The 6,501-nt window shown below is 48.5% G+C and overlaps 1 protein-coding gene across 2 annotated transcripts in view; it reads right to left on the reverse strand.

Annotated features, from left to right (window-relative positions):
* IQCE (IQ motif containing E) overlaps window positions 1–3,626 on the reverse strand; it is a 44,717-nt gene extending 41,091 nt beyond the window's left edge. For both annotated transcript variants that reach the window (XM_011956972.1, XM_011956971.1), the window contains exons 1-2: window positions 3,584–3,626; window positions 1,798–1,843 (exon numbers count right to left, since the gene is read on the reverse strand). The gene's annotated coding sequence lies outside the window, so the exon portion shown is untranslated. The remainder of the gene's footprint in view (window positions 1–1,797; window positions 1,844–3,583) is intronic.
* Between the last annotated feature and the right edge of the window lie 2,875 nt (window positions 3,627–6,501).

Here is a 6,501-nt window from a genome sequence, read left to right on the forward strand (position 1 = left end):
AAAAAAAAAAAAAAAAAGAAAAAAAAAAGTAAGGGAGAAATGTTTTAAAATCTTTATCTGAGATTTTACCTCTTTAAGTATAAAAAAGATAATAAACATATGCCAAAACTAAGGCACTCTTAAAACATTCTTATATATCTTAAATTGCAAAATTTATGACAGTAGGTTCTGAAAATTTAAGTCTAATATGTTCAAAATGTTTAAATTTCTACGTTTTTCCCGTGGTTTCACAATGTATGGGAAATTTGCCACTGTAACTCTGAATGAGGGAAAAAAGGCGCAGGGACCCTGATGCGTCTTCACTCACCCCAGGACCACAGAACCTCGCCTCCGAGATATTCTCAAGTTCTTCCAAATGTAAAGATTTAAGTTGTCATTTATACAAGTAAATGAGTGAGCAGAAAAAAGCCCCACACATTACCTTTCCCTCCTAAGACCGTGTGGGTTTATCGGCGAGTAGGAAGGGTGCCTGAGGAAAGCACGTGTGCACGCGGATAAAAGCGGGGAGGGAAGAAGAGAGGACGGTGACAGGGTGGTGGAGACACGCCAACGTTTGATACTGCCCGGAAAATGACAGACTCAGAAAGCCCGAAAACATCATCGCCTGCCTCGCCCTCCTCGCAGGGTGACCAGGATGATGAAAAGCCTCGGAACGCGGTGGAAGCTGCAAACCTACAAGCAGATTGACCAGACCTTCAAGAAAAACACTGGCTGAGTGAACGGGACAGACATGGTCCCTACACTCACGGCACCGGAAACCTGGAGAAAAACAGGTCCCAAGTGTGAGTCAGGAGGCACGCCTGGTCCTGGCCTTTTACTTTATATCAATTCTCAATTTTCTCCATGGAAGGAGAGAAAGGACATCGAAAATCCAAAATGCTAGGTGATTTCCTTCTAGTGTTTATACTGATTTGCAACATATAACATGCCTTCTTTTCTTTGCAAGGATTTACCTTTCTAATTATGTTGTCCTTGGGCCAGTAGGAAAGTTTGTTTATATTCTCTGAGTATGTCATATACTTGACTCAACCTTTGAAATACATGATACGTGTATATAAAAAGACATCTGCAGATGGCACAGCCAGGGAAGGCCACAGCCTTTGGGGCAGCACAGGACGCCGGCCCAGGATTTACAGGGTCACGAACACGTTCGTATGCACAAGGTCGGCACATGGGCTGCTGTACAAGAGAGCGGCATTGGAGACAGAGGGGCCTCGGGGCCACCTGGACTAACCCCATCTCCGCGGCATCCTCCGGACAGGCAGGGTGGCAAACATGGCCCTCCTTCCACTGAGGGTGAGGGAGAACAGAACCCTGGCAGCAAAACAAGCCCAGGGCGATCCAAAGGGAAAAAAGGGGAACTTTCCACCCATCCTGCACCAACTACACCTTCTCAGTAGCTTTGACTCTCAGGAACAAATCCCAGGTCAAAAATCCTTTAACTCTGGCAGCATTCAGAAGAGGTAAGTAAGCCTTTGAGACAGCAGGAGAAAGAAAACGAAAAGCCTAGAGGCCCTGTCGGGGGAAGGCTGGGGGTGTGGATGGCAGCCTCAGCCCTGAGAAAGGGCTCGTCACTGGCACCGGCAGGGACTCCACGTGCTCCTGAGACCCCAGCGTGAACCCCAACATGAATGGGGGAGACCCCAGTGCGAACTGGGAGACCCCGGAGGGAATGGGGCCACCTGGCTGAGGCGTCAGGTCTCAGCTACCTAAATGTACAAAGCAAACACCCTTCATTCTCTCCAGGACACCAGGGAACGTGGGCATGAGAGGGAAGGCAGGCCCGGTCATACTTACTTGGCGATGTGGGTGGAGGTTTGTGGAAAGCTTTCCTTTTTGCTTTCTGAAAGAAAGAAGAAATGGCGTAAGGCTTGCCGAGCTCCCACAGTGGTGCGTCACAAGACCATGCCACGTTCAGAAACGGTCAGGGGTCGTGTAAGAGTAGCAAGAGGACATTAGCTCACGGGGACGTAAGGAGGGTCCAGGCACAGGACATGCAGGGCCCGACACAGACCCCAGAAAAACGCACTCACATCAGTGCTTGGGGCTGGGCTCTCAGAGCACGAGTTCCAATTACAGAAAACCACTGGGCCCAGGCTCGTGACATTCAGACTGAGGGTCCCACACAAATGGCCTATCTGCCCCCACCCAAACTGCCCGCACAGCCAGCTCGGGAGCCCCAGCGTGCACCTCTGTCCACTTGGGTGGAGGTGGTGAGATGAAATCCCTGCATGTAAGTCAACTGCAAAGCCCACTAAGGAAGAAGGCCCAGCACAGGCAGACCCTGTCTGGAAGGTGGTTTCCCGGGACACACACAGAACGGGGTCCAGATCTGGTTCCACTGCTTACTACTGGGCGACTGTCCCATATCTGAAATGCTTGGGACCAAGAGGGTTTCCGATTTGGGAATATTTGCATCCATATGAGGTATGGGGATGGGACCCAAGTCTAAACACAAAATTCATTTATGTTTCATGTATACCTTATACCCACAGCGCAAAACTAATTTTAGATTGTGTTTTTAATAACTTTGGGCATGAAACAAAGCTTGAGTGAAGTAACTGAAGTGTGGAATTTCCCACTTGTGGCCTCATGAGGGTGCTCAAAAAGTTTCCATTTTTGGAGCATTTTGGATTTTGGATTAGAGACCCTCAACCTGTCGTGCCATGGCCTGGGGAAGATGCTGCCACACTTCCAACCTGAACTTCCTCATCACCTTGCACTAGACCGAGCAGGTAAGGGTACCGCGGCCAGGTCTCCTCACTTCCCCTCCAGCAGAAACAGTGAGCCCATGCTCTGTGCGGGGGCAATTTTCCCCGGGGCTTGGTCTGGATCCCTCCTCCTTCTCCGGGGAGCATCCCCTGCCCTCTGTGACATGGAGTGAAAATCCTTAACTTTGCAGAGGTCCCTGGAGGGAGACAGTGGAGCCGAGGCTCCCCCTTGAGTCCACAGAGCAAACGTGGAATCGAGATCGGCTGGCACCGGGTTTGTTCTGCCGGCTGCAGTTTTGCTAGATATGCGTCTGCAGTAACAAAAGCTTTTTTTGCTCAAACGAGAACAATTGGCACACTTCCTTTTCTACCCTGCACAGCTTGCCAAACAAACCCAAAGCCCAGGCCGGGGCCACAGTGTGCCACTGGGCCATCAGCGCCACTCCTGCCCCTCTCCCTTCCAGGCTGGGAGGCCAGGCAATGGCTCAGCTTGGGATGGTGGCTGCCCAGGTCTGCTTTCTCCCATCAGGTCCTTCCAACAGATTAGCAGGGGCTCTCCCCCTCCCCTCAAGTGTCAGGATGGGGGTGTGGGGTGCAGGGCAAAACCAGCTGCAGGCCAGGGACTAGCAATCCACCTCATGGGCGCCCTGCTCAGGATTCACTTCCGGATAAAAGTTTTAAAGTTATCACCACAGGTATTTAAACCCGACAAAGGGCTGGAAACTTTTCAAACACCAAGTAGCATTCGGAATATGCATTCCAGCTCTCAACACAGTATTGTGGAGAATGGCCCATTTGAAGAGTCCGAGTGAAATCTGCAAGGGCAGCACCAGCAGCCCTGGGGCGCACGGCTGATGCCCAGTGGCACTCACCGTCTCCACGTCAGAGTCAAAGGTGACTGCAGACAGACTGTCATCTCCCTGGAGGAAGAGAGGCAAACACTGTAACTCGACGGCACCTGCTGGGCTTCCAACAGTCACATTTGCAAAAGCGAAAACAGCCCGTCCACAGCTGCGGAAACAGAAACTCCAGAAATCCAGCTCCAAGGCCACTCAGAACACTCCAGCTGGGCAGCGGCCAGTTCCTCAGTCTCATCAGAAGGAATGGGTGGGTGGGGGGAACAAAACACAAAACGCCGCCCAGAAGGCGTGCAAATGTCTGCAAATCCAGGAACGCTATTTCCCACAGAATTGTGTCTTGACAAAGAAAAAAAAAAACAAAACCAGTTCTTGCTGAAAGCATTTCATTTTCACATAAATGTTCTCACTCTTATTCATCTTTACATCAAAGCACAACAAATCTGTGACTGTCTCCTGGTAAGAACTGGTCAGAGTCATCTTTTAAAAAAGTAAATTCGGCCTGGGCAACATGGCGAGACACCGTCTCTGCAAAAAAATCTTAAAAATTTAAAAAATAAGCCAGGCTGTGGTTGCACACACCTGTAGTCCCAGCTACTCAGGAGGCTGAGGTGAGAGGATTGCTTGAGCCCGGGAAGTTGAGGTTGCAGTGAGCCATGACCACGCCTACAGCCTTGGCAACAGAGCAAGACCCCAGCTCAAAAAAAACCACAAAAAACCCAAAACCGACAAAAACAAAAACATATGCATTACAACGAGAAGGCATTTGGGCCTATAAAGGTTCTTGCTTTCTTATTCTAGTGACTTTGTCCTGGCCCAGGGAATGAAATAAAACTTGCACTGTCTGATGTCAGCACTAGGATGGCAAAAAAAAAAAAAAAAAAAAAAAGGAAGCTTTTTGAAGACAAAAATGTTTCTGTATTAACTCCCTCTCTCAAATTGAAATCCAAAAAGAGAAAGCATAACATGTTTAAACTCGGCCGGGCATGGTGGCTCACGCCTGTAATTCCAGCACTTTAGGAGGCCGGAGCGGGCGGATCACGAGGTCAGGAGATCGAGACCATCCTGGCTAACACAGTGAAACCCCGTCTCTACTAAAGAATACAAAAAATTAGCCGGGCGAGGTGGCGGGCGCCTATAGTCCCAGCTACTCGGGAGGCTGAGGCAGGAGAATGGCGTGAACCCGGGAGGCGGAGGTTGCAATGAGCCGAGGTTGTGCCACTGTAGTCCAGCCTAGGCAACAGAGCAAGACTCCGTCTCACAAAAAAAAAAAAAAAATGCTTAAACTCCCTCGGAAGATTGTATGGTGCTTTCCAGTGCGGACACTGGAAGTTAGAGCTGAATACCCTATTATGAACCAACAGTGCTACAGCTCAGGGAGGAGGCGATGACATTTCTGCCACCTGTCCCTGGTATAGCTGAGTCCGCGTAGTATCATAATGGGATGCTACTGCATTCTGAAAAGCAAATATATTTTCTACAAGGTTAATAGTACATGAAGCACCAATTTTGCTAGCAGTGTGAAACTATGAGAAATATCTGGCTGCATGAATACATGGATAAGGTGCGGCTGCAGTGATCCGGTGCCCTGAACACAGACAGGCCAGGGCACAAGTGCAGTGTGACTGCATTTCGAGGTGCAAAGGGAAGACGGTGCATTCCAAATAAATGGAATCTTTAAAAAAATCAGTCAATGACTGACATTTTTTATATCATTAAATAGGTGACCTTTTAGGCACAAACAGCATATGACAATTATAGAGAGAAGTCTTCCTTTAGCAAAGTGTATTACAAATATGTACAAAACTGAGGAAGGGCAGGCCAGGGACTGGACACACAGGTTAGCGGGGGATCAGAAAAGCCAAGTCCGCCCTGGGCATCACAAGGATGTGCCTGCAGAGGATGGAGGGGAAACTGTTGAAAACTGTCTAAAAAAGCAGCAGCAACTTTTCTCTGTAAACATCTGTCATTATTCCCCACTGTGAAGAAAATCTTGAAGACTTTTTGAATGGCCTGAAATTCAACGAAGGAATGAGATTTTATGTGTAGTAAACAAAATGCATTGATCTCACCCACAACGGCTGCCCTCTCCAACACTCCCCTCCAGCCGTGCTGCCTCCAGTCTGCCAGTTGTAGTGCAGGGAAGAGGTGAAACGCAGTCAGGACCAGAAATCACACCACAGCCCAAGGATCCACGACTCCAGTCAGCAGAATACAACCATACACAGCACACGCACACACGCATGCACACACACACGCACGCACACACGCATGCACCTGAAATCACACAACAGTCCAAGGATCCATGCCTCCAGTCAGCAGAATACAACCATACACAGCACACACACACGCATGCACGCACACACACGCACACACACACACACCTGAAATCACACAACAGTCCAAGGATCCACACCTCTAATCAGCAGAATACAACCATACACAGCACATGCACACACACAAAACGGCCAATCTGTTCTGCCTCCTTCAAGCACTGTCTGAGGTTGCCACTTATTTCCACGCTAGATTAAGCTCATTCAGCCTGTGTCAGGGTGGCTGTAACAGAAGAAACGGGGTGACTTCACACCGAAATTAAGTGTCTCAGTTTGGGAGGCTGGAAGTCCAGAATCAAGGTGTTGGCAGGGCCAGGTTCCTAACAGACAGAACAGTGAGGCAGAAGATCAACGAGGAGTTAGAAAGACTTGATCAGCAAACACTAAAAACCTAACAGATGTTTACAGAACACCCCACCAAACAACAGCAGAATACGTACTCTACTCAAGTGTGCATTAAACATAAACCAGACAGTAGACCACAAAAAAGCCTCAATGAATTAAAAGAGAAAATCAAAGTATATTCTCTGACAACAAGGAAAATTAGAAATCAACAAAAGAAACGGATTCACAAATGTATAGTTTTTTTTTTTTTTTTTT

Source organism: Colobus angolensis, unplaced genomic scaffold (assembly GCF_000951035.1).
Source record: "Colobus angolensis palliatus isolate OR3802 unplaced genomic scaffold, Cang.pa_1.0 Scaffold43, whole genome shotgun sequence".
Taxonomy (NCBI): Eukaryota; Metazoa; Chordata; class Mammalia; order Primates; family Cercopithecidae; genus Colobus; species Colobus angolensis.